General features: G+C 37.2%; 1 protein-coding gene across 11 annotated transcripts in view; it reads left to right on the forward strand.

Moving 5' to 3' along the window:
* NBEA (neurobeachin) overlaps positions 1-26949 on the forward strand; it is a 684640-nt gene that overhangs the window by 36925 nt on the left and 620766 nt on the right. Inside the window, exon 1 of one of the 11 annotated variants that reach the window (XM_045051901.1) lies at positions 20884-20947. The exons of the other annotated variants lie outside the window; for them this stretch is intronic. The gene's annotated coding sequence lies outside the window, so the exon portion shown is untranslated. Of the gene's footprint in view, positions 1-20883; positions 20948-26949 lie in introns of those variants that run through there. 11 annotated transcript variants of the gene reach the window in all.

A 26949-nucleotide genomic window follows, 5' to 3' on the forward strand; every position in this document is an offset into this window, starting at 1 on the left:
GCCTTTGAGACTTCTGTCCCAAAGAAGAGCCTCTGCCACTAGGTAAGAGTAATTAAGAATAGATTGGGGTTAGAGACCAGTGAACTCACAATATTTTTTTAATTTCTCTGATTAAAAAAAAATGCTCTCTTGGGGCTTCTAGGTGGCCCAGTCAGTTAAGTATCCTACCCTTGATTTCAGCTCAGGTCATGGTCCCAGGGTTGTGGGATCGAGCCCTGAGTTCAGGCTTCACACTGAGCATGGAACCTGCTTAAGATTGTCTGTTTCTCTATCCCTGTCTCTTTCTTCCTCTGTCCCTCTCCCCCACTGGTGCTGTCTGTCTGTCTGTCTCTCTCTCAAAAAGAAAAAAAAGTTTCCTTGGTGAAAAATTCAGGGTATTAGGAAGTCAATAGTCACTCCTAACATTGTCATTGAAAGTCAGTACTTATAACTTGGTATAGTTCCTTCTGGGTTCTTTTTTTTTTTTTTTTTTTTTTTTTTTTTTTTTTGTCTTGGGTAGGCATTAGAATAAAAGGCAGCCTTTACTCATGTTTTTGGGATGTTGCAACCATGGTGTTATGGCTTGAATTTACTGCCCTCCCCCTAACAACAACAACAACAACAACAACAACAACGTTATGTTGGAGTCTTAACCTACAATAAGGTAGGATGTGACCTTGGAGATAGGATTTTTACAGAGATGATCAGTCAAAATACAGTCATTTGGATGGGTTTTAATCCTGTATGACTGTTATCCCTTTAAAAAGAGGAAATTTGGATACAGACGTGCATAGAAGGAAGCTGATGTGAAGAGATAAGGGGATATGAAGATGGTCATCTGTATGCCAAGGAGGAAGGCTTGAAACAGATCCCTCTGTCATAGCCCTCCAGAGGAAATGGCCCTGCTGATACCTTGATCTCAGACTTTCAGCCTTCAGACTGTGTGAGACCACATATTTGTTGGTTAAGCCGTCTAGTTTGTAGTACCTTGTTAACACGGCCTTAGCAAACTAATACGTATGTATCAAATTGCCTTATAGCAATTTTATAATTATAATTACTTTATGTCTTATTTTTCTAAAGTTTTCTTATATTTATTTCTTTGAGTATATTTTGTTTACTTGGGTATAACCCAACTAAATTGTATATTTTTTTGAGATTATATATTTTTCCCTATCATTTCATTTCCTACAGTATTTTATAGATGTATAAAAGATAATTTGTGTGATGCAAATAGGCATGCTTTTGATGAAAAACATTTATGTTATGTATAAGCAACACTATGTCCAATATAGAATTGAGTAGGAAGTTTTAAATTTTAGACTTTTTATTAGCTGAATGAACTTAGTTATTTCATATTCTTGGATTCTGATACATATATATATATTATAAGATATATATTCGGATATATATGATATATACATATATATCATCTATATAAGATTTGTGTGTTTGGATTGTGTGATTAGAATTTTTTTAAATTAATATAACCATATTATAAGGCAATTAGGGTAAAAAGAAAACAAGATGACTCATTGTTTCACCACTGAAACACTATTAATATTTTTGTTGTTTTTCTTACAGAGTTTCACCTATATAGAGAACTGGTTTATTTATATAATTATAATTGCCTATGTGTTTGTGTATATAAATTTATTTTAGCTAACATATTACAAAAAATTATGTCTTATGATACAGCTTTGTCAACTAATTTAGAATGGGTATATAATATGCTATAGTGCATTCATAAATGCACTATAACTTTTCTATTTTTGGATACTTAGGATGTTTCCAGTTGTCGACCGTGACAAACATGCTGAAGAGAACATTTTTGTGCATAAATATGTTTCGATTATTAGGAATATTTTTTGAAGTTCAGTTTTGTTTTGTTTTGAATTTTTTTTTAATGTTTATTTATTTTTGACAGAGAGAGAGACACAGAGCATGAGTAGGGGAGGGGCAGAGAGAGAGAGAGGGAGACACAGAATCTGAAGCAGGCTCCAGGCTCTGAGCCATCAGCACAGAGCCTGACGTGGGACTCGAACCCACAGACCATGAGATCATGACCTAAGCCGAAGTTGGACGCTCAACCGACTGAGCCACCCAGGCACCCTTGAAGTTCAGTTTTAAAAAGTGGGAGTTTTAGAGTAAAGAAATGTCTTTTAAGGCTTTTCATACATATTAAAATGTGTTTTACAGAAGGATTATATAGTTTTCAATGGAATTATTTCTTACATATTCCAATTTGAAACCCAGTTTGCAGTACTTATTGATGATAGTTTTAATGGTTGTTTTTTCAGCTACAGCTTACCATATTCTTGTTAATAATTTTTTAATTCCATGAATTTAGAGAGAATCCTCCCTTTACCATTATATATGAAAAATGCATATATGTATGTATATAAGACACACACACACACATATGTGATTAGCATTATTTACAGGTCTTGACCATCACATACTTTATTGATGAGTTGATATAGGAAGGGAACTTGTGTAACAGTGAACTCAACTGAAATGTATAAGGTGGTAATTTTGACTCTAGGCGGATAGCTAGAAGTTCAAATCACTGTATCTGGGATTCTGGTGCATTTGAGTTGGTTTTAGAATAGCTGTGCTACCCAAAGTGTCTGACGTGATGGGTAGTATGGGCAAATGATAATGCTTATATTGAATAGTTGATAGTGTAATGGTTACAAGAAGAATTATTATATATACACTGAAACAGAGGTTAAGTCAGTGGCTAGAGATGAATGCACACACATCCAGAGATAAGCACTTTTGAGAGCTTGTTGGGTGTTTGGGACCCCAGCTCTAGGTTGTCTCTACCCCTGACCTTCTGGCAGGGAGACTAGAATTAGCTCAGGAAACCAATGCAGAATCCATTTTCCAGAACTAGGTAAACCCTGTGAGCATTAGGGGTTAAAAGTTTACTCCCCAGAATATCTGAATTAGAGCACAAAGCAGGAGGACTAATTCTCAGTCTTACCTGCATGGGACTGAATCCTTAATACTCTGCTGGCTTGAGCCTGAGGTTTTCTTAGTTGAGGCTGTTGGGGTTTGGAAAAGCAGAGATTCAACCTTAGATAAGTTAAGTGACTTGCCCAAGATCATATTATCAATTTGAGATGGTGTCAGAATTGTGATCTAGGTCTTATGCTCACTTCTAATGTGGTACCTTCAGCTGTATAACACTGTCTTGAATGTTAAAATTAAGTATAACGTCAAAATTACTTCACAAAGTATAATTAATTGCTGTAACATCTAAAAAATAACTTGCTACTTGAGAAGCATTTTTGAATAAACTAGATGAATCTTGATATATAAATATAAAGTTGCATAAAGTAAAAAATTTGTACGGTTTTATTATTGTACTTTCATTTTTATCCCATGGTAATTAGCTTGCCACATTTTATTGAACTTTCAGCAATATTAGGGTTAAATGTTGAATTAATGCTGATACCTGAAATGGTAGTCTTTCAAAAGTTTTGAAACGGGCCTTTCAAAAGTTAAATATCTATGTAATCTCAATGATGATGGAATTTATATTATAATGAAGATCAGCTTGGTTTAAAAATTTTTTAATGTTTATTTTTTTGAGACAGACAGAGCATGAGCAGGGGAGGGGCAGGAGAGAGGGAGACACAGAATCCGAAGCAGGCTCCAGGCTCTGAGCTATCAGCACAGAGCCTGACTCAGGGCTCGAACCCACAAACTGTGAGCTGAAGATCATGACCTGAGCTTAACCAATTGAGCCACCCAGGCATCCTGAGAACAGCTTGGTTTTAGAAGTGATCTGTGGCAGACTTTTACAGTTGTTCTTTTAAGTTGTCACAGCAATCATTAACGAAACACAAAAATGAGAACCTACCATTGTTCTTATTTTGCAAATGAGGAAACATACCCAGAGGTTAGGAAAATGGAATGATAGTGGCACATGGGAAAATCATGCTTTTGAATTTGTATAATTTGTATTTGTAATAGATTTGGTTCAAGAAAAGTTACCTTTATGTGTGTAAGAATGTATGTGTGTGTTTTCTGATATAATAGTATATATGCTCATTGGAGATCATTTTGAAAATTTATGTGAAAGAAGAAATTAAAAATTAACAGTAATCTCATCACTCTACAATAATCATTGTAAATACTTCAGTATTTGTTGACAGCATTCCAAGTGGTGGGGAAGTAAGAGCACTGGACTGAAAAGAAGGAAGCCTATATACTCTGCCTGTCCATTACGTTAGTTGTTGACTTTGGTTGTAAGAGTATCTTTATTACCAGCTTTTTTTGTTTTTTAATCATGAAGGATCCCTTTTCATTCCCTCCCGTCTCTCCCAATTTCTCCTAAATTATTTTTAATAAGTAAATATTACTTTGTTTTTTAGTGAGGTAAATGGTTTAACAATACTGCATTTATCTACACCCAATGAAGGACAAAGGAAGATGATGTTTAGGCTAGGTAATACACTTTTAATTCCAGGGCATATAGTAGGTTAGACTTTTTGAAGTATTAAAAATAAATTGAGCATTGACTATTTGTATAAAGGCGTAGGGTCTCTGTGAAGGGAGCAATTGGAATAGATGGTCTGTAATAAAATTCTTTTCAGGTTTACAGTGCTGGTACTCTGATTCCATTGCACATTGGTATGAACTTTCTTCTTCATTATTATTCCCCAAATGGTAATTATTTTGCTTTCCAGACTAGGAAGCTACTGTATCGCAAATTGTTGCACATGAATATAGTTATTTTAATGTGAATAATTTATGAGTTACGGACATGGTGTCCCTCAAAGATAAACATTTTTTTGCCTAGTATCCATTTTATGAGAAACTGAAAGTAAAGTTATTCTTTGTATTTTTCATCAACTTTCTCCCAACCGTTACTGAAGCTGATATCAAGAAAAGTTTTTAGCTTTTAAGGTTCTCATTTTTGAGGCTGAGTACTATGACGCTGTTATTCAGAATTGCATTCTTTGTTGTTATTTCTGGCGGTATATCCATCAAAATCTATCTGATGCTTGTATGTCGTACTAACAGTGTAAGTACTGACGAGGGTTTTCTGGTATCCTTCAGGTTTTACATTCTCCTTAGTGCCAATTCCAGCTGACCTTATTATTATAATGCAATCAGTGAGATGTATCATGGTACCTTTTTCAGAGTGCCATTTGGCTTACTTTTACTTTTATGTAGACACACCTCCAGTTTCATGCTTATTAGATATTTTTCAGTGTAGACTTGATAAAGTCATCTAACTAAAAACCGCATGTCTCTTACCTTACTGTAGTATTAGAGAAACATTGTAAATGCTCATTTTGAGAAAAAACAAATAAAACTGAGGTAAAATTTAGTCCTGCATTTATTCTTTAATAATGTCTTTATAAGAATACTATTTTAAAATGCTTTTTAATCAGTGAAAGGTATTTAATCCATTGTTTGTTTTCCTTCACTGACTCTGGGATGACAAAGCTATATAAAAAGTGGGCATAGAAATCCAGCTTATTGTTTTGGGAATTTTAACTGATATTTTAATAATTAATAATTTAATAATAAAATATTTAATTAACACTCAATACTTTTATTATTATAGTTTTTTATTATTTTTGTTAAACTCAGCTTTTAAGGATGTGAGTACAGATTTGAGAATTAAAACGTTTAGTAATTAAAATGAGTTGTATCCAGTTTGACAGAAATGCTATTTTACTGGTAACACTAGACACTGAGGATAATTGTAAGCCATGTTTTTACTTCTTGTAGTTCTGTACATCATTTTTCCATGGGTATTGCTCAAGACACAAACTGCTGTGAACAGGTTTTCCTTCCTGTCAACCTGGTATAGTGCAGTGATTCAGCATGGGGCCACCAGTTATTGGATGCTTCTCTGCCAGGCACGATGATGGGTTATAGCAATTAAATACATGGCATATACTCAGGCCACACTAATCTAGTTAGAGACAGGAAATGAAAAATAACAATTACATATTGATAAATGCTTTCGTAAAGATAGTCACAAGGTATACATGCTTAGGAAATAGCATTGAATTGGGGGATGGGTTAGATTTTAAAATGCTTTCCTTTAAGAAATAACTCCTGAGCCGAATCCTGTTACCCAGATCGAGGGGATTAGAAAGGGCATTTCAAGCATGTGCAAAAACCTGAAGAGATGTGAGAAAACATAGCCTTTTCTTTCTTCATCCTGTTTCTCCATCGTGGGCTCTTTTTCCATAAAAACACTTTCTTTATATTCTCACTCTTTCCCTCTAGTACTTTTACCTCCTTACCTGAAATCGAAGTGCTTTTTCTTTCTTCCAAGTTCAGCGTGCTTGAAGATGAGCAAAGAATCTGGCGTTCTCCAGATACTTTGCTTCTAGATCATTTTTTAAAATCATCTGTTCCCAACAGTCCCTTCCTTCTTTGAAATCTATGCTGTACCTGCTGTATCATCCTTGTTCCATTATCTTTTAACCTGTAGAATATTCCTCACGGATTTTTGTCACCTGGCTCACCATTTTCCTTTGTAGACTACCTTCTAAGCATCATGGATAATTTTCACCTCATAGGTAAAAGTTCCCTGCAGGGCAAGCCTCTCTGTTCATTCCTATTCCAACAACTTTTATATTTATGCCACTTTAGCAACTGGCATATATGGCCAGACATCAAACTTTGGAATCACCAGAGCTGTTGTTTTAAAAATCTTGAAGGTTGCAGTTACTTATTCTGATATCAAGATATCTTTTATTTTTCCATTTCCATTAATCTGACTTTTGCCCTCATTGGGACATCTGGTTCTTTAATCTCTTCATTCTTATTTCTACCAAATTCAGATCCAATTGAATATTGTTACAGTTATGCACATATGTGAGAGTCTTTGGTTTATTTGACCTTGACACTCTTTTTTTTTTTTTTTTTTGATCTCGGAAACACATATATGTATATTCTATATCTTAGTTGTCAGTCTGTCAGGGCTACGGGAGAACCCCATAATTGTCTTGATTGGTTTATTAGAAACACATGTTTTTTGTTTTTTGTTTTGTTTTGTTTTGTTTTTAACGTTTATTTATTTTTGAGACAGAGAGAGATAGAGCATGAACGGGGTGGGTCAGAGAGAGAGGGAGACATAGAATCTGAAACAGGCTCCAGGCTCTGAGCTGTCAGCACAGCGCCTGACGCGGGGCTCGAGCCCACAAACTGCGAGATCGTGACCTGAGCTGAAGTCGGACGCTAAGCTGACTGAGCTACCCCGGCGCCCCTGTTTTGGTTTTTAACATTATCTGGCTTCTTGGTTTCTCCCAAAAATTTTTTAATGGTTTTAATTTTGGTGTATTTGCTCTTAGACTTTTTTCAGTGCATATGAAGACTGGTGATCAGGTATGCCGCAATAAGATGAAGAAAGATATTATGTATTTGGTAATTATCTTCTGTCCCTCATCCCATCCCCATTCTCAGTAATAAAATAATAGTCATGAGTCACTCTCCAAGTTGTGGTCTAGAATACCAGTATTGAAGGGACGCCTGGGTGGCTTAGTCGGTAAAGCGGCCAGCTTGGCTTATTTCATGATCTTGCATTTCACAAGTTTGAGCCTCGCATCGGGTTCTGTGCTGACAGCTTGGAGCCTGGAGCCTGCTTCAGATTCTGTGTCTCCTTCTCCCTCTGCCCCTGCTGGAGCTCTATCTCTCTCTCTAATAATAATAATAATAATAATAATAATTATTATTATTATTATTATTTAGAATACCAGTATTGCTGATGTTCCCTGTATGTTGCTTACCAATCCTATTTTCCTCCTCTTCTTTAGAGTGACTAATTCTGTGGGTATTATATTTATCATTCTTTTCCCTTTCATATGGTTTTAAATTTTTTTTTTCAACGTTTATTTTTGGGACAGAGAGAGACAGAGCATGAACGGGGGAGGGGCAGAGAGAGAGGGAGACACAGAATCGGAAACAGGCTCCAGGCTCTGAGCCATCAGCCCAGAGCCTGACGTGGGGCTCGAACCCACGGACCGCGAGATCGTGACCTGGCTGAAGTCGGACGCTTAACCGACTGCGCCACCCAGGCGCCCCCATATGGTTTTAAAAACATATGTGTACATTAGCTGTATGTTGTTTCATTATGATTTTTTAAAAATAACCTTTATAAAATGCCTATACATGATTTTCTGAAAAAAATTTTTTTGGACTGAACATCATGGGTTTGAATTAATTTATTTCACTATCTTTCTTAAAATTCAGCAAAACACTATGAGATAGATACTATTATTATCCACACTTTACCGATGGGGAAGCTGAGCACAGATGTATATTTAAGTGACTTGCTAAGGTTATACATTCAGTAACTTTCAGTGTCTAGATTTCAACCCAAGGAGTCTATCTCAAAGTCCAGACACTTAACCATTATATGTATAGTGCTTACATTGACTGCTAATCAGGGCACTGCAAATTAAACTGTGATGCTCACCATCCATAGATATGTCTGTATTTATCTTTTTGTCTTTCTGTATGTATCTACATATATTTAAAATACCAGCAGATGTCTTCAGGGAACTAAGAATCAGATGGACAGTACATTTCTTTATTAGTAACATCTGATTCCATAAGATAGTATGCTGATAAAACAACTAAGGGAAAATAACTTTGAATGTACCAATGTCTTGTCCAGACAGATTGACATTTTAGAATAAGACAGAAATAAAGATAATTTCAGGCATATAGGAACTCAGAAACTGTCCTGTTGATCATTGATGAAAGAATTACTAATGATGTACTCTAACAAGAAGAGCAGGGAACCGAGAGAAAATAGTAGTATACAGGATGTAATGATGCACAGAGCTGTAAAACATGTTGGTAAATCTAAATATAATTTAAAAGGTTGCATAGGAGTTGGGGCGCCTGCGTGGCTCAGTCAGTTGAGCGTCTGACTTTGGCTCAGGTCATGATCTTGCAATTGTCGAGTTCGAGCCTCACGTCAGGCTCTGTGCTGACAGCTCGGAGCCTGGAGCCTGCTTCGGATTCTGTGTCTCCCTCTCTCTCTGCCCCTCCCCCGCTCATGCCCTGTCTCTCTCTGTCTCTAAATAAACATTAGAAAAAAAATTAAAAAAATAAAAGGGGGCAGAGCGGTTAAGTCAGTTAAGCGTCTGACTTTAGTTCAGGTCATGATCTCACAGTTCAGGAGTTCCAGTCCTGCATCAGGCTCTGTGCTGACAGCTCAGAGCCTAGAACCTGCTTCAGATTCTGTGTCTCCCTCTCTCTTTGTCCCTCCCCCACTCACGCTCTGTCTCTCTGTCTCTCAAAAATAAATAAATGTTAAAACAAAAGGCATATAGAAGTTGGGAGGGGAAGAAGTATAGATGAGAACAAAATAGTAAGCTATGTTTGTGGTCCTTTTTGGGGGTAGGGTAGTTATATTTGCTAACATCAGATTTGGCTAGGAAAAAATAACAATAGCCTACATTTTACTTAGCTTTTAGTATATATTAGTTTGAAAAAAATTTACATGGATTATAATATATACATGTATCTTGAATATGAATACATACTTGTGAAGGTGTATAAACCAGCCCTTCCTGCCTTTGTTTCCCTCTGTTTTAGGCAACCAGTGTTTTAATTGTAGATTCCAATTCTCTATCAAACTGTTACTCTGAGGAGGGTAGCTCCTTGCCCATTGTTGGACATTAGGGGCTGTAAAGTGACTATCACTTCTTCAAAGTGTCCCAGTGTCCAAATTGGTGCAATATCATCTGTTCTGGTTCTTTTATAGCACTCTGAGCATTTGCATCTGTCACTGGGTAAGCAAAGTCCAATTCCGAGGCAGTGTCTGTTCCTGTCAAGACCCCCATTTGTAGCCTCCAGAATTACTAGCCTCCGTCTGATTTGCTTGCTATTACTTAGGGCCTTCCCACTAAGGAATCTCTCACATAGCCATCTGTAGTCTTTGTCTCTCTTATTGACCAGCACAACAGTTTTTGTTGTCATTTTATGCCTCAGAGGATACAAGAGGGACGGACATGTCTAGATTTAGCTCATCCCTGTACTACTGTAGTGCCCTCAGGTCTACTCATTTCATGGGCTCAGATGGCCAACCTAAGTGGGCACACCGTGATAGCTGCTTATTGATTCCAGTCACCTTCTGAATCTGCGAGAGAGTTCTTCTGGTGGCCGTTAACATTGCACTCTGATGCACCCCTGACGTTCTGATAGTGATTTCCATAGGGCCATGCCCAATGTGAACCTCTCTCTTATAGGTCTGGTTTCCGTGGCCCTCCTGCCTGAACATAGAGGCAATTGGCCCCTGCCTATGAGTCAGTAACTACCTAAACATAGAGGCTTTTACCAGTGTTCAATTCTTCCATCACTGCTAGGAAAACACCATGAAATTCAGCATACCAAACTGATCTATTTTTACCTTTTCTTCACTCAGAGTGGTGATTTTCCAAACAGGATGTTGTCCATTCACCTTGGAACTTCTGTCCACAAACAAAGCATCTCTTTGTTGATCAGTCAAGAACTGTTCATATGGCACTGTCCAACTGACGGTAGAATCCAGCAGCTTCTCACACAGTTTCAGAGTCAGTCCTCAGGGAAAAGAAACCCCCTGCTCCTGAGACTCTCCTCCTTGCATTCCCCAGGCAGCATGATCTTGTATAAACCATATTCATTTTATTATGTTTTGTACGCTGCCGTTCCCATTAGAGTCTTTCTCTGACATCATCCTAGACATTATGGCTATTTCAAGTTACAAGATCATTTTATGTCCTTCAATCATAGGGATAGCTTCAGTAAATAATGTACAACGGCAAGGTAGTAAATGCCCCTCAAATGGAAATTTTCTAGTCCCGTGTTGTAGCAGTCATTGCTGGGAGGCACTCACAGGCTCTTGGAACAAGCCCCTGTGTGTGCTCCACGTAGGGCTATTGCACAGAGAATTTGTTGCTCCCGGTGCTCCACCTTCTATTCTACAACGTGTGGACTCAGGCAGTCTTACTGCTTCCCATTTAGTATGTCCCATTAATATTACCTGAAGGGCAAGATGCCTTGTGGTTTACAGTACTAGGTCGGGGAAATGTTTCCCAGTCAGGTACAGTGTCAGTCTCCATAATACAATTAGATAAAAAAAAGACGCAACCACTTTGCATAAAGCCTGTTCAACTATACCAATTCTGCTACAAACCTTTACCTTAATTCCATCAACTCTTTAGTTTGTAATGTAGCTTCCGTTAGGACCTCATAGGTTTTGGTTTTGCAATACTAGGTGGGGGGAAGTGTTCCCCAGCCAGACATAATAGCCATTCCCATGAAACATGCAGGTAAAATTGATACAACTTTTTTACATAATACCTGGTTAAACACTCCTGCTTTCATGTCATGCCATACATTAGCTTTTTATATTCTCTTAATCTAATTGCAGCCCAAGTCAGGGCCTTGCCAATGGGTTTTAGTACCACTTTTGTAGGACTCCTGTATAAAGGAGTCCTGGAAACTTCTCTTTTTTACCCTCTTAGCATTTGACCCACTCTTGTGCAAGTCTTTGGGTCCTCAGGAAGGCATTGAGCAAAGGGACCCTGCCTTTTGATTCATCTGCCTTACAACTGTCCCAAGGTATAACAGGTCAGGTTTCTCATTGTAATCTCTGCCTGCTAACTTTTTAATTTTTTTTCAAAATGTGGTAAATAGGGTAGATTTGTTTGGGTCTCTGTAATGTTGCAAGACCAGCAGAAGATCTATCTGGCCCACCCAGCTTTTGTAGTGCTCTATTAAAACCTGTGTGTTAACCCCAAACTTCATTTTATTCATCCTATATCTTAATAACCATCTAAAGATTTCTACCCTGCTGGGATGAATCCTGTGACTCTCCCCTTTATGATGATTTTTTTGTTTTGTCTCTCAATATTTGCTTTATTCACCTTATTTCTTACTACCTGTTTAAAATTTTCCACCTTGTTGGGAAGAGTCCCTTGACTCTCCCTTCAGCCTTCTCCCATTCGCTAATTAACCTAATGTTTTTATTAGCATCTGTAAGACCCATAAGGGAAAGCTGAGTCACCAAATTTAATAAAGCTTCTAGAACTGTTTTTCACTTTTGTAGCAATAAGGTTATGTGAGGTAGCCATGTGAGAGAGACTTCCTTAACCGCACTTACCATGACTTGGATAATGGGTATATTCAGCGGTGAATATCCTGGTCATGAAAAAGCTGGTCTAATATGGTTTGTATGTGAAGCATATCAGCTGCTTGATCTGAGATGTTCCACTTCACATTTATAGGCAGTGGTGGGCTGTCCATTTGCTCAGGGTAAACAGACCTAGTGGTGACTTTTATCCAGTCTACCATGCTGGCCGTTCCCTCGAGAAAAATCTCCTGTGTGTCTAGATTACAGATAGCCATTTGTGATTTTTTCCGTAGTGAGTGGTGGGTCCTGTGTCAGCCCAGATAGGCTCTTCCAACGCTGCATCACTCAAGACCAGATACTCCTCCTAAATTAGTCACTCTCCTAATCCATTTTAGTAAAGGTTCTTCAGGAAGCTGATGATACCAGTCTACAAAGTGAGACAACTTCACACTATATCCCCTAGTTTCAGCACTCCCTGGTTTTGTCCTCCCTCCATGTGGACTACCTTCTTGGTGACCAGAGGTCTTAGAAGTATTCTCTGTTGTTTCTGCATAATTTTTCCTTTGGGGAGTGGATTTGAGGGTAGTGGCCTCAGCCCAGACTGACTGAAATTTGAAGTTTGTCTATCATCAGGGTGTGACTCAGCACTTTTTATTTTATTTTAGCTCTCACAGCTAAAATAATATTACTATCTCTTGGTAATAATAACCAAGAGATTGTATATTTTGCCTGTTTCTTATTAATTTGCATTTCTTTATGCATTCAGCAAACCAACTCCCAGGACGTTGGATTCATCTGCAAGCTCCTTTGGTGCCTTTTCCCTTTAGCAGGCGAGCACAGCACAGTTGCTGCTCCACTGTGGGTGACCATGTGACCCCCAGGAATCAAAAGTTCTTCATCCCCCACCCTTCATCCTTTCTCTTCCCAAGCCATATGTTTCTATGAGCCAGGCCCATTCGGGCAAATATCACTTCTCAGATCTGTAGCACATCTCCTGTGACTGCCACCGGTTATAATTCTGATGCCAGTTCTGATGTGTGTTTTCCCCTATATCACTAAGCATTTGACTCCGTTTAGACACTGTCTAACCTGTCAGATCCCACAGGTTAAAGGCTGAGTCCTGTAAGACTGCCTGCTTCCCACCCCAAATGCAATCGCAAGTCCAGGTTATTGTGCTATAGATGGAGTTTCTATCACCCCTTCCCTGGGTTCAGTTAATTTGCTAGATTGGCTCACGGAGCTCAGAAAACATTTACTTACTAGATTACAAAAGGATGTAGCTCAGGAATGACCAAATGGAAGAGATGCATAGGGCAAGGTATAGGAAAGGGGCATGGAGCTTCTGTGGTCTCTGAGTATGCCACTGTCCCTGCATCTCTGGGTGTTCACCAGTTTGGAAGTTCTATGAACCCCATCCTTTTGGGATTTTATGGAGGCTTCATTACATGGACATGATCGATGAAATGTTTGCCCGTTGGTGATTGAACTCAGTCTCTAGCCCTTTTTCTCTCCCCAGAGGTGTGTGGTGGGGTGGGAGGTCTAGATTGAAAATTCTAACCCTTTAATCCCAAATTTGATTCCCCTGGCAACCAGTCCCCAAGATTTGATTACTTTAAAGTCACCTCATTAACATGAAAAAAGATATCTTTGTTTCTCCCCTCTGTTAGGAAATTCCAAGGGTTTGAGGAGCTCTATGCCAAGAATGGGAACAAAGCCCAAATATACGTATATTTCCTATTATAAGTCACAATATCACATCAGGCCATCTCTCAAAAAGCAGAAACTGGGGCACCTGGGTGGCTCAGTAGATTAAGCGTCGGATTCTTGATTTCAGCTCAGGTCATGATCTCATGGTTTGTGGGCTCAAGCCCTGCGGCAGACTCTGTGCTGACAATGCAGAGCCTGCTTGGCATAATCTCTCTCTCCCTCTCTCCCTGCTCCTCCCCCACACATCCTCCTTCTCTCTCTCTCTCTCTCTCTCTCTCTCTCTCTCTCTCTCGAAAAATAAATTTAAAAAAAGCAGAAACTATAGTTCATTCAAGGACAGAGACAGACACGTTAATAACTGGAGATTTTAACACATTCCTCTCTAAGGCAGATCATATTCATGTATCAAGTGTATTGAATACCTTAAATATGATCAAGAGCGGATCTTATTTATATCAAACTCTAAACCCTGACATTAGTGAACCATAACTTCTTTTTAAGTGCACATGGAGTGTTAATGAGCATTGAACATGTTAGAAGCCAACAAAAAAACTCAGTGAATTCCAAAGAAGAGAAATAATAAAAACAACATTCTCTGATCACAATGCAAAGTACTAAGAATGAACAAACTCATTCCAAAAACAGCAAGGAGAAAAATGATTCACAGAAAACTTTGGCTAAGTACCATCAAATGACAGAGCTAAAACAATTTAGTAAGGAGCTTGATGTCCTTTATTCAAAGAAAAACAATCCATGGACTGGGGGAGTAAGATACCTCACAAGCAGCAGAGTGCTCCTCCTGAGGAATTTTGGGCAAGAGGGATTTTTATAGAGCATTAGTAGCTGCATTTTAGAAACAGGGCATGACTAACTGGGGTGGCATATCTGACCTTATTTCAAACAATTAAGGAACAAGGAAATAGGTATAGAGCCCAGTGTTGGCTTGGCATTTGGGAATGGGCTGACTGGATATATTGCATTTCTGGTCAAGAGTAACATTTACAGGAACACAAAAGTTCAGTTTGCTGAAGTCACGTTCTGGGTAGAAATGCCTAGAAGTTTATTTCAACAATAGAAAACACAGATGATAGAAAAAATTGATATATTAGTGATCAAAATAAGTGACATTGGATTGTGTGTGTGTGTGTCTGTATGTGTGTATATATATAACAACATAACTGAGATTGTAATGTGGGGAAAAATAAAATTCAGTATATATTTTTTTCACAGGAGATTATAAGTGGTAAAAAGGATAACAAATGATCCAGGTAGTTAGCAATCCTCCTCACTCCTCTTCTTTCCACTGCCCCAAAACACTAGCTAACTATAAAAATACACAAATATGGCTTTAAGATAAAAAGAATAAAGATGGTTACTAACTGATTATATTTTTGTTTACTCATGTGGAAGGAATGTAAGTTATTTTAATCCCACCAAGTATATGATTGTTTGTGTATTCCCTTATGGTTACACCTTGAAACTTTCATCCATGCATATTTTATTCCTTAACTTCAATTTTGTTCTGATATAGAGTTAATAGGTTGCTTTATCTTCTGATCTAGATCATAAGGTTGTGTTCAAGTCTTCTGTGAATTGCAATATTTGAAATAGTTTGCTGTGATGAGAAAGGAAAGAGAGAAAAAAACAATGGGCAGTTGGATTAGTGTTTGTCACTACCACCGATAAGCTTTGTTATTTCCTCTTGAAATGGTTCTTGTTTCATTAATCCCCTATAAGGCCTTCTTATGCCATTTAGAAAGCAGTTCTTGTAGGTTAGGGATATATCAATATTTTGTGTCTATAGAAAATACCAGTGCACTTATTTGATCTGTAGCTTATTTATTTCAGCAAGTTTACCATTGAACAAAATAGTCATGGTATTTCCAATGGGTGCATGACATGATAAAGTCCTAACTGTTTGAAGATCCAAACAAAGAAAAGTTAGAATACATAGCATTTGCCTAGACATTAGAAATTACTCACTTGAAAAGAGAGTAATAGGACAAAGTATATGAATTTGCAAAGTTGATATGTGAATATACACATGGTAGAATCAAAAGAGTCATTATCTTTATTTTTAAAAAGCTTAAGAGTTAAAAATGATTGTTTTATCATAACACTGTCCCAGTTTTTCATTACTTCATTTATTGTATACCATGCATCTGCTAATGTTGATTATCATCTGTGTGACAAGCACTGTGCTAAGTGTTACAGGTAATACGATGAACTGTAGTTTGGGACAATTCTCTCTCTCTCTCTCTCTCTCTCTCTCTCTCTCTCTCTCTCTCTCTCTCTCTCTCTCGCATATTTTATCAGGGTTTGTTCTAGATTATCTTTTCAAGGATTTTTGTAAATAGCTTTGAAAGAGATATTTAGGGCACAGGGCAGATTTATTTTTAACCATGATAATAAAGGTATCTCTAAGGCAAAAAATTGGCCAGGCTTACTAGCAGCCCCTTTAAAAGATTGGAGTTTCTATATGTGTAGCATCCACTTGGATTTACCCTACATCAGCCCTGAGGATTTTGGAGGACAGAGGGAACCAATGCTAGCAGGAAGCTTATACAGCCTGCTGTGCTTGAGTAATAAAATCCTTTGTCTCTGACCTGGGAGCCACCTGTCTTTTGCCAGCATTTATGAAACAAGCAGGCTCATTTTTTAGCTTGCAAGTAGGGGAAAACCTTAGACCTTTCCTTGTTCTGGACCCAGTAGAGACTGGGATTTTGATCTTATAGGATTTGTTTTCTAGTGGAGGAGACGGTAAAACATCTAATTACTCTATGCTGTAATAGTTGTTCTGATGAAGAAGCACAGTTTGTATGGAATCTCCTAGCAGGGGCACTTTATTTACCCAGTTAACCTAGTTAGGGAAAGTCTGGAAAGCTTTCTGTTGGAAGTGACATGATGAGAACAGGAGGATAAGAGTAAGCTAGCCAGGCAAAATACAGGGATGGGAAAAAGTTAATACTTCTTAAGATTGTGTGTGTGTGTGTGTGTGTGTGTGTGTGTGTGTGTGTGTGTGTGTGTGTGTATAATTGCCTTAGGCTTTTCTGTTTATGAATTACCTTGCTAGCACATGTTAAACTCCTGAAAGATGGGACTATTTCACATCCTCCACAGGTTTTATTCTGTACTCGATCCTCATGTGCAAAGCATATTTCTTCATTTCTTGTAAGCTGCATATAGTTGAGTTTTTTTTCCTCTTAAAAAATATATTCAGTTTGACAATCCTTGTTTTTAAATTGGAGTGTTTAATATCTTTATGTGTAATGTAACTATTGACATGTTTGGCTTTAAAGATACCATATTAGTTTTGTCTGTTCAGTATGTTTTTCTCACCTTTCTTGACTTCTTTTGGATTTATATATTTTTCATAATTATTCAGTACCTGTCTCTGTTAACTTTTAGATATATATTCTGTTGCTATTCTTTTAGTTGTTACCCTGGGTAGATATTATAATGTACATCTTTGATTAATTAAAGAGTAAAATAAGTCCATTCTTGTTATCCTTCTCCAGACTTAGTGCTATTGTTTCCATTTATCTTAATATTTTCTATCTTTTAAACCCTTCTTCTCATTGTCATTATTGACATACATAGTAAATATTTAGATCTACCCATATATTTATTCTTCCTAACTTTTATTTCTTCTTGCTTCTCTAAGCGTCCATCTGGGATTATTTCCTTTCTCCCTAAAAAATTAATTGTAGGATTTTCTTTGTTGAACATTTCCTGATTACAATCTTGAAGTTTAATTTTTCTTTAAATAGCTTTGAAAATTTCTTTACCAGTATATGTTCACATAGTGCTCCTGCTTCATTTCTTCCTCCTATCCCTCTGGAGGTCTTATTATGCATATGATATATATGATATATATGCATTTGATTGTATTCTACATCATTTTTTCCCCTCCGCTTTCACCCTTTGTGCATATTCCTGAATCTTTTTTTTTTTTGCTATGTGTTCTGCTTCACTAATTCTTTTTCCAGCTGTATGTACTCTGCTATCAAACTCATTATTAAATTTTTAAATTCAGTTATTTTACTTTTCAGTTCTAGAAAGTACATTTTATACTCTTATGGTTTCCTGTTAGTTGCTGAAATCCTCAATCTTGGTTTTTAATTCCTGGAACGTATTATTTATGATTAGTTAAAATTTTGTGTCTGATAACTGCATTATCTATTCATCTATGTATTTGCTTCATTATCTAGTTACCTACATGTCTTATTTTCCTTGCATTTAATTCCCTTCTTGTCTTTTAATCTGACTGGTTGTTTTTGATTGAGGCTTGAATAAAGTACATCAAAAGTTATAGAGCTAATTTGAAGCTTTGGAAGCTTTGGTACCTCTGCTGCCTCCAGGGGTAATTGCTTTTGGTTCATGCTGGTACCTAGGCTTAAGACCCCAGCAATCTCAGAATGTCAGAATTCAATAAAAAATTGAGATGATTTGAGTTGATGCTTGGTCTCTGTAAGGGCGTGTCTGTTTCTTTCCTTCTTAATTGACATAAAATTCACCATTTCATTAAGTTGACCATTTTAAGGGTACAATTCAGTGGTTTATAGTATACTTGTAATGTTATGTAGCCATCACCACTGTCTACTTCCAGAATATTTCTGTCACCCCAAAAGGAAGCTCTGTGCCTCCTAGTTCCCCATCCCTCCAATCCTCTGGCAACTACTAATTTGCTATTTGTCCCTATTGAGTTGTCTATTCTAAATGTAATCATATAATATGTAGTTTTTTGTGACTGGCTTCTTTCACTTAGCATGTTTGGGCTTTTCCTCCCCCATCCTTATTTCTGGGGAGTATCTCGCAAGCAAAAAGCTTGGGGTGTTTGAAAGAGGTCTTCCCTTGTAAGTCTCTAAACCATAGGTTTTCCATGGGTATGTTAAAATTTACGTTCAGATTCTCAGCCTTTCCACTGTTGCTTTTGTGGTGGGCATTTGCCTTGAAGGGAAAGAGTCCTGGGCTGGACTTAATTTCTCTGCGCTTTCTTCCTCTCTGGATCTGGCTGCAAAGCCAGATCATTGTCTTGGCAGCTCTCTGATGTCTTCAAATATTGTTGTTGTATTTTTTAAAATCTCCTTGGGAGCATAGTGGGATTGGGCCGCAAATTTTGCTAAAGGACAAAATTCATTTATTCAACTAGTGTTTGTTGAATGGCAAGTATATACCAGATGCTAGAGGTATATAGCAAATATACAAAGCAGGCAAAAGTCTCTGCTCCCATGGAGGTGACAGTCTAGGGAGAAGCAGTAGGAAATAAACACACACCTAAAATACATAGTATGTCAGATGGTGAGACTTTCTATGGAGCAAAGTGTGGATAAGGATAGAGAGAATTCTGGAGTGTTTGCTGTTTAAGTTAAGTAGTTTAAAGAAGGTGTTTTTGATAAGGTGACATCTGAAGAGAGACTTGAAGGGAGAGAATCAAGTGGAAACTGGGGAGAGACCATGGCAGACAAAGGGAAAAGCAAATAGGCATGAATGAATGGAGAATGTCAAAATAAGATTGTGGCTGGAGCAGAGGCGAAGTTTGTAGATTAGATCTGATAGATGAAGGATGGAGCAGATTATGTAAAGGGCTGTATGAGTTTGAATTTTATTGGAACTGAATTGGGAAGCCAGTGGAATACTATGAGTAGAAGAGAGACATTATCTGCTTAGAAGGCATAGATGGAAGCATTGGCTATTAAGAAGGTGGAGGAGGAACAGCAAAGTATCCCCCAAACTGAGATGGCGCTTTGAACCAGAAAAATGAAGTAGGCAACTCCATATAGTTTACACAGAGTTTTATTTAGGGGGGATCAGGTGGATGGCAATTTACAGCAGCTGCATCGTTATTTTCCACAAAGTCTGGACCTTAGTCCACAGATTTTATAGAGTGAGGGGACACCTAGAGGGCATTACAGTGTATCAAAGGGTTCACATGCACTAAAGGGTTTGCATGAGCCTAATTGACAGCTAACTTTAAAAAAAAATTTTTTTTTTCAACGTTTATTTATTTTTGGGACAGAGAGAGACAGAGCATGAACGGGCGAGAGGCAGAGAGAGAGGGAGACACAGAATCGGAAACAGGCTCCAGGCTCTGAGCCATCAGCCCAGAGCCCGACGCGGGGCTCGAACTCACGGACCGCGAGATCGTGACCTGGCTGAAGTCGGACGCTTAACCGACTGCGCCACCCAGGCGCCCCGACAGCTAACTTCTAATTAGATCTTGTGGCACCACCTGTGAGTCAGGAAGGGGAAAGACTGTTATCTCTAACAGATTCATGGGAATCTGGGATGTTCCCCATCTTGGCCTTGGAGGCCATTTCTAACGTACGTGTATTAATCTCCAAGGAGCCCAGAACATGTAGCCCTAAGAGAAGTCATTGAGCCAGCATGAGCAAGATGAAGGGCCAACGATGGAGTCAGTACCTGGTGTATACTTGCCATTCAACAGTACTTCCAGTTGGCTTTGTATAGAAGTCTGGATATGTCATCCAGAAGAAGCAGTTATGAGAATTTTTCTTCTCATAATTAATTAAGAAAATAATGAGAAGGGAGATTATATGTGTATACCTGCAGAGTTAATGTTATAAAAGATGACAAAGTTATTTTCTAACTGCTTTTATCTTGTTAGTGCAAAGGGAAGATAGCCATCACTAGAGTAAGGATCCGGCAGGAGGTCTTAGAAGTTTAAGCAGAGAAGAAAAGCTATAAAATAGTCCTGTAGGAAGGTAAATAGGGAAGTGTAGGATGGTAGAGGAACACTGAGATAACTTCCCTTTCTCATATAAATTGAAAGAGTTTAGATCCAGCTCCAGAGTTTTTATTACTTTATAAGGTTCAGCAACGTGGGGCTTGTGAAGTGAACAGACAAAAGAGATTAACAGGAGGAAACAAATATACAGTTTATTGGTATTTTTACATCACGGTTCACAGAAATGAAGTGAAACTCAAAGAGAGATTATTACCCTTCTTGACAAAGGAAAGAGGGTTTGAGATCCAAGGGACAATGCATTGTGGGCAAGTGACTAGGAAGTACTTGGGAGAACAGCTAATGGAAGATAAGGGTTATTTTGGTAAAGTTTGTTTTTGCAGACTCATTTTTGGGGTGGACTCTCCATCTCCAGGGATAGGGGTTGCTCTTCTCATCCTAGCACAACAGAGGTGGGTTTTTATGCCTTTCACATAGATAAATTTATGCTCTGCTTTTAGGAAGATTATGGGAGGGCAGAATATTTTTCCTGTATCTTTTGCTTCTTAATTGCCTTTAGCTTAAAATAATTCTTATGCCAAAGTGGCATATTTTGGGGTGGCGTATCCTGATCCCCTTCAATATCAATAAGTGGTTGACTGCCACACCCTGAATACTATATAGATTATTGCTGTTATTTGCTGTGACTTACTTTTCAAACAGTAAAATCAATTCTTTGATATTGGTATAATAGTGATACAATATTAAACTGAATTATATGTAAATATATATTAGTTGATGTAAATGTGACTTGAAAATACTAAATTTCTTTCTATCAAAACTTATTTTGATACTGATTTCTGTACATAGTTTAAGTTGTATATTAAGGAAAACAAGTTAATTACCCATTGGGAATTCCTATATGAACTACAGACTGATCTTAATATTCCTGGGAATTTTGAAGAAATATTTATAGAAGTTGAGTTTAGGTGTGTATCTTCATTTTAGGAATGATTCATTTTAGGCTAGATGATGTTTTACCTGAGTTTAATTCCTCATGATTAAGTTTTTGTATATGTGTATGTATGTTATAAAGAAAATTACTAATTTATATGCCTGTGTATTTAATGTGTATTTCTGTTTTCTAAAAAGCAAAACCAACACCTTGTGATTTTTTTTTTCTATTTCTAGGACTTTTTGGTAATTTTGCTTTTTAAATTAATATTTTTCTGATATTTAGTAATATTAACCACATATTCAGATCTGTTGATCAGCACATAGTGCTAATGAATTTAAAGTCATGGATATTATTCCCATCTGAACTAGTTAATATTCCTCTTTATTTATTTATTTATTTATTTTTGGCTGCCCATCTTATACTGGAAAATTGAGGGAATTTAACATTTATTATTTATTGAGTCTAAGCTGGTCACTCTTGGGTACTTAATATAAAGTAGCTTCTTTAATCATCCAGTGTCCCTGTGAGATAGGTGGTGTTATACTGAGAAGTTATCTGCCAAGTCATGAATTTAGTAAGTGGCAGAGTTGGGATTTGATCCCAAGTTAGCCAGTCTCCGAAGATTTGTGTAGTGATTAATTGTGAGTCAGTAAATTTTTTTTTACATACTATTGAATAATAAATAATGGTTATTTAACCTTATGTTAGTGACTTGTTTCTTTTCTTCTTGTTAAGTGTCTTTTTCATCAGTTCTTCCTGGGCTCTGTCACCTTCCTTTAATTATTTTTCATTTTTATTTTCTGATTGAGAACTTGATAAATTTCCATGTTATGGAAAGAAGTTATATAAGGAAGGGACTGCTTAGGATATTATGGAATGGAACTGGAGATGGAAAGCTGAACGGCTCTTGTTTCTGTGACTAAGAGATAGGTTATTTATTTTTATTTTTATTAGAGAGAAGGAGAGCATGAGCGGGGGGGGGGGGACTGGGGGGGAAGTTTTGGGGAGGGGGAGAGAGAGAGAGAGAGAAAGAGAGAGAGAGAGAAAGAGAGAGAGAGAATGAATCTTAAGCAGTCTCCATGCTCAATGTGGAGCCTGACACAGGGGGGACCCAGGGCCCTGGGATCATGACTTAAGCCAAAATCGAGAATTGGATACTCAACCGACTGAGCCATCGATGCACCCCAAGATAGGTTATGTTTGTAGAAGAATTGGCAGGAATTCTATTATCAAAAAAGTCATAGGGCTATTACATTTGAAAACTTTAAAAAGGTACATATTATTTTAAACCTGCTTTTATATATACTGCTATCATCATAACCATATTAAATACTTGTTTAATAAATATAGAATAGTTTCAGATATTTCAGCACTATATAGGTGCTGTTCATAGATTGGTCACTAGGACAAATGGAGGTCATACCTTTAGGCGATTTGTAGTCCAGTGTTTATGTATAACTCCTGATACTGAGAGTTATTATACCCTCCCAAACTTATATTTTCTATGATTATAAAAGTAAAGAATTCTTTGAAGAAAATTTACAGCATTGGAAAATATGTAAAGATAAAAAGATTTATAAGCCTATAACCTAGAGATTCACTTTGAGAAACATTTTGATTCAGTTCCTTTTCTCTATGTAGATTTATTATTACATGTTGAGTATCTGTTTTATGAGATGAAAAGTACACTTACTTGCTATATCTTGCTTTTAATTTTCAGTCTTTTCTCTCTTTGAATGAAGGTTGTATATATTATTCATTTTTCATCTGTGAATCACTTTATGGATTTTGTAACCAAATTTACAATTTTTACATTTTCTTTCCTTTTTTTTTTAAGTTTATTTATTTTGAGGGAGAGAGAGAGAGAGAGAGAGAGAGAGAGAGAGAAAGAGAGAGAGAGAGAGAGTGAGTGTGAGCGGGCAAGGGGCAGAGAGGGAGGGAGAGAGAGAGTCCCAAGCAGACTGTATGCTGTCAGTGCAGAACCTGATGCAGGGCTTGATCTCAGGAACCAGGAGATCATGACCTGAGCCAAAATCCAGAGCCAGACGCTTAACTGACTGAGCCATCCAGGTGCCCCTTGTAAATTTTCTAACCCATGAGATTCTGCTTTAACGTTTATAATTTCTTTGCACATAATTATCTCAGACTTGTATTTCTAGAACATTTTCCCAACTTCTTAGTTAAGTGCTTCATTTATTTTTCTTTGTTGCTTCCTAATTAAAGCCTTTTAAAGTAGGAATGCCTTCTCATTGGGATGTAAACAGTCTTTTGGGAAGTCACAGTCTTGTCCCATTTGTTAACACCAATAAAACTTTTCATCTCAAGCAGCTTTGTGAACTCTGGGAATCAGAGGGTAATTTATTTATTTTTCTAGTCACTATTTTTTATTTCTCTCAAATCAGTTGAATTGATGAATCTTCTCATTTGCATTTAGCTGGCCAGGTAATCTTGGCAGTTTATTCGGTGCCTCACTTGTAGTCTTTCAAATGTTATTTTACCCACTTTGGGTCTTCAGGTTCTAAATTCTGTCCTGCCTGCATGATACCTCAGCTTACATCACAGTTGTCTTCTCAGTAGAGACTTTGTATCCCAGAATGAGAAGATCTTAGAGATCTTAGAGATTTTATATATAAGATCCCTTCATATATAATTATGTAGTAACTGGGGCTCAGAGGAAAAATAAGCTGGTGTACCTAGCGTACTAAACTAATGTACTTCTGCCCAGAGGTTTTAGTAGAGCTTTGATTAAAAAGCAAGGACCTCTTGGGGCGCCTGGGTGGCTCAGTTGGTTGGGCATCCGACTTAGGCTCAGGTCATGTTCTCACTAGTGGTTCAAGCCCTGTGTCAGACTCTGTGCTGACAGCTCAGAGCCTGGAGCCTGCTCCCCATCCTGTGTCTCCCTCCCTCTGGCCCTCCCCTGCTCACGCTCTGTCTCACTCTGTCTCTCAAAAATAAATAAACATTAAAAAAATACATAAATAAAGCAGGGACCTCTTAATAAAAATAAATGAATAAATAAAAGCTGGGACCTCTTTCCATTTCATCCCTTCGGGCCTGATGAGTACTTCTGTGAGAAGCTATTTTAGGATTTCATACAGTAGATTCAGATAATTTAGGTATTCAGATAATAAATAAGTAACAATTCATTTAGTGAAAAGGTTATCGAGAAACAGTATTATGACCTGAGTGGTATTTTAGGAAGATGAGTTTGGCAGTGGTATTCAGTGGTGAGTTGAAGTAGGATGATACTGTGAGGCTCCAAGGAAGGGATTTTGAAACTGCTTGGTGCAGAGGCTAGCAAAACGAAGGGTCGAATCTGAGGTACACGAGTAGGGAAGAAACATTAGGGCTTGACAGTGGGAAAGGAGAAAAAAGCAGAAGAGTCCAAGGTAACATGAAAGTATCAAGCTTGTATGAAAGGGGAAAACTAGATTTGCTCTTTAGGGAAAGGGTTTTATTGTAGGGAGATAGTTTTTTTTCTCTCCTCTTTTAATTTACTATGTGTTACAGAATGGATGACAGTTCTTTTCCAAGAAGTTGAAATTTTGAGGAGTGTGTTCCATATTTCATATATATATATATATATATATTTCATATATATATGAGAGCTACATCTCTCTCTCATGTATATCTCTTTCTCATATATATATATATCTCATATATATATCTCACATATATGAGAGAGATATATATAGATATAACATGCACACATGTGCATATGCAGTAAAAGCTTGGATTGTGAGTAGCTTGTTCTGTCAGTGTTCCACAAGATGAGCAAGTATTTCTAATACATTAAAATTTTTTTTAATGTTTATTTTGGAGAGACAAAGAGAGTGAGAGGGGGGAGAAGGGCAGAGAGAGAGGGAGACACAGAATCTGAAGCAGGCTCCAGGCTCCGAGCTGTCAGCACAGAGCCGGATGTTGGGTTTGAACCCACGAACTGCGAGATCATGACCTGAGCCGAAGTCAGATGCTTAACCGACTGAGCCACCCAGCTGCCCCTTTAATACATTTTAACTTGATAAACGAGCAGTGTCTTGCAATATGAGTCGTACATGATGCCAGATGTCACATGATAACAACTGAGCCAATGGTTCTTGAAATTTGCTTTGATATACAAGTGCTTTGGATTACAAGCAGGGTTCCGGAACTAATTATGCTCACAAATCAAGGTTTTGCTGTTTGTGTATATATATAAACATACATATATTTATATATACATGTATATATAAATATATATATCTTTAGTTAAAATATATAGATACATAAAATATATATATATCTTTGGTTAAAATTTTTTTTTGTTCTTGCACTTTTCATTTTAATTTTTCATTGACAATATACATTCTATATTATTTCCATGGGAAAACATTGTAAAGAAAGGATCGGGATTGGTGAGGCCTGTGAAACCTTGAACAGTTTAAAAAGACTGTTACATTAAGGGTATTTTAGGTAGAAGTTGACTACCAGTAACCCACAATTTGGATTGATCCACATTAAGAACCTTTATTTTTGTAAAATGAACCCAGTAGCACATGCAAGTAGTGAAATTTTTTTTTTTGGACTTCTAAGAGAATTTAATCATGTAAAATAGAATAAAGGGATAATGAAACATAAAATAAAAAGGAGTAGTACTAGAACTTCCTTTTTATTTAGATGTTTTTATTTTCCTTTCACAAACCAATGCATTATTGTACTCATCTCATACACGTGCAAAATTTACTCTAAAAATGTAGATGTTTGTTTTTGTAAATGATTCCAGCTGTTCGTGAGATATGTTGGTTTCTGTATTTGATCCCAAGATCCTTTAAAAACAAATACCGAAAGCCAGGAGTGCATAGAACTACTTTTCACCCTTTTTCAATATTAGTATTTTTTAAAATTTTATGTGAGTTAAAGAATTCTGTTTCTCTACACAACTAATGTCATCGAATGGTATATAATGAATGCTATTTAATTCAAGTCATGTGGCCTGAAAAAACAAAAATCATGAAAAAATAAGCCTTAAGAACATTATGAAGATCAAGGACAGTTTTGATTGTAAACTATTTTAGAATTTAAATTCTGCATTTTAAAACTTTTTCATATATAAGAGTAAGACTCGTAAAAATCCTCTGTGCTATGTTAGAGAACTTACATAATTCTTATTTGACTAGGTATAACAGATTTATGTGTGTAAATTGTGTCTTTCCACATTGTGCAGGTATACTTATGGCTAGATTTTGATATTGAGATAAGAGAATGGAATGTAGATGGTTTTCTTTTTTTTTTTTTTAAGTTTGTTTATTTATTTTGAGAGGGAGTGAGCGAGCGAGCATGAGAGGGGGAGGGGCAGAGAGAGAGGGTGAGAGATGATCCCAAGCAGGTTCAGCTTTGTGCTGTCAGCACAGAGCCCTACTTGGGACTGGATCCCATCAACCTTGAGATCATGACCCAAACCGCAATCAGGGGTCAGACACTCAACCGACTGAGCCACCCAGGTGTCTGTCCCATAGGTGTTTTTCTTTTTATATAATC

The sequence above is a fragment of the Felis catus genome, chromosome A1, assembly GCF_018350175.1.
Source record: "Felis catus isolate Fca126 chromosome A1, F.catus_Fca126_mat1.0, whole genome shotgun sequence".
In the NCBI taxonomy this organism is placed as follows: domain Eukaryota; kingdom Metazoa; phylum Chordata; class Mammalia; order Carnivora; family Felidae; genus Felis; species Felis catus.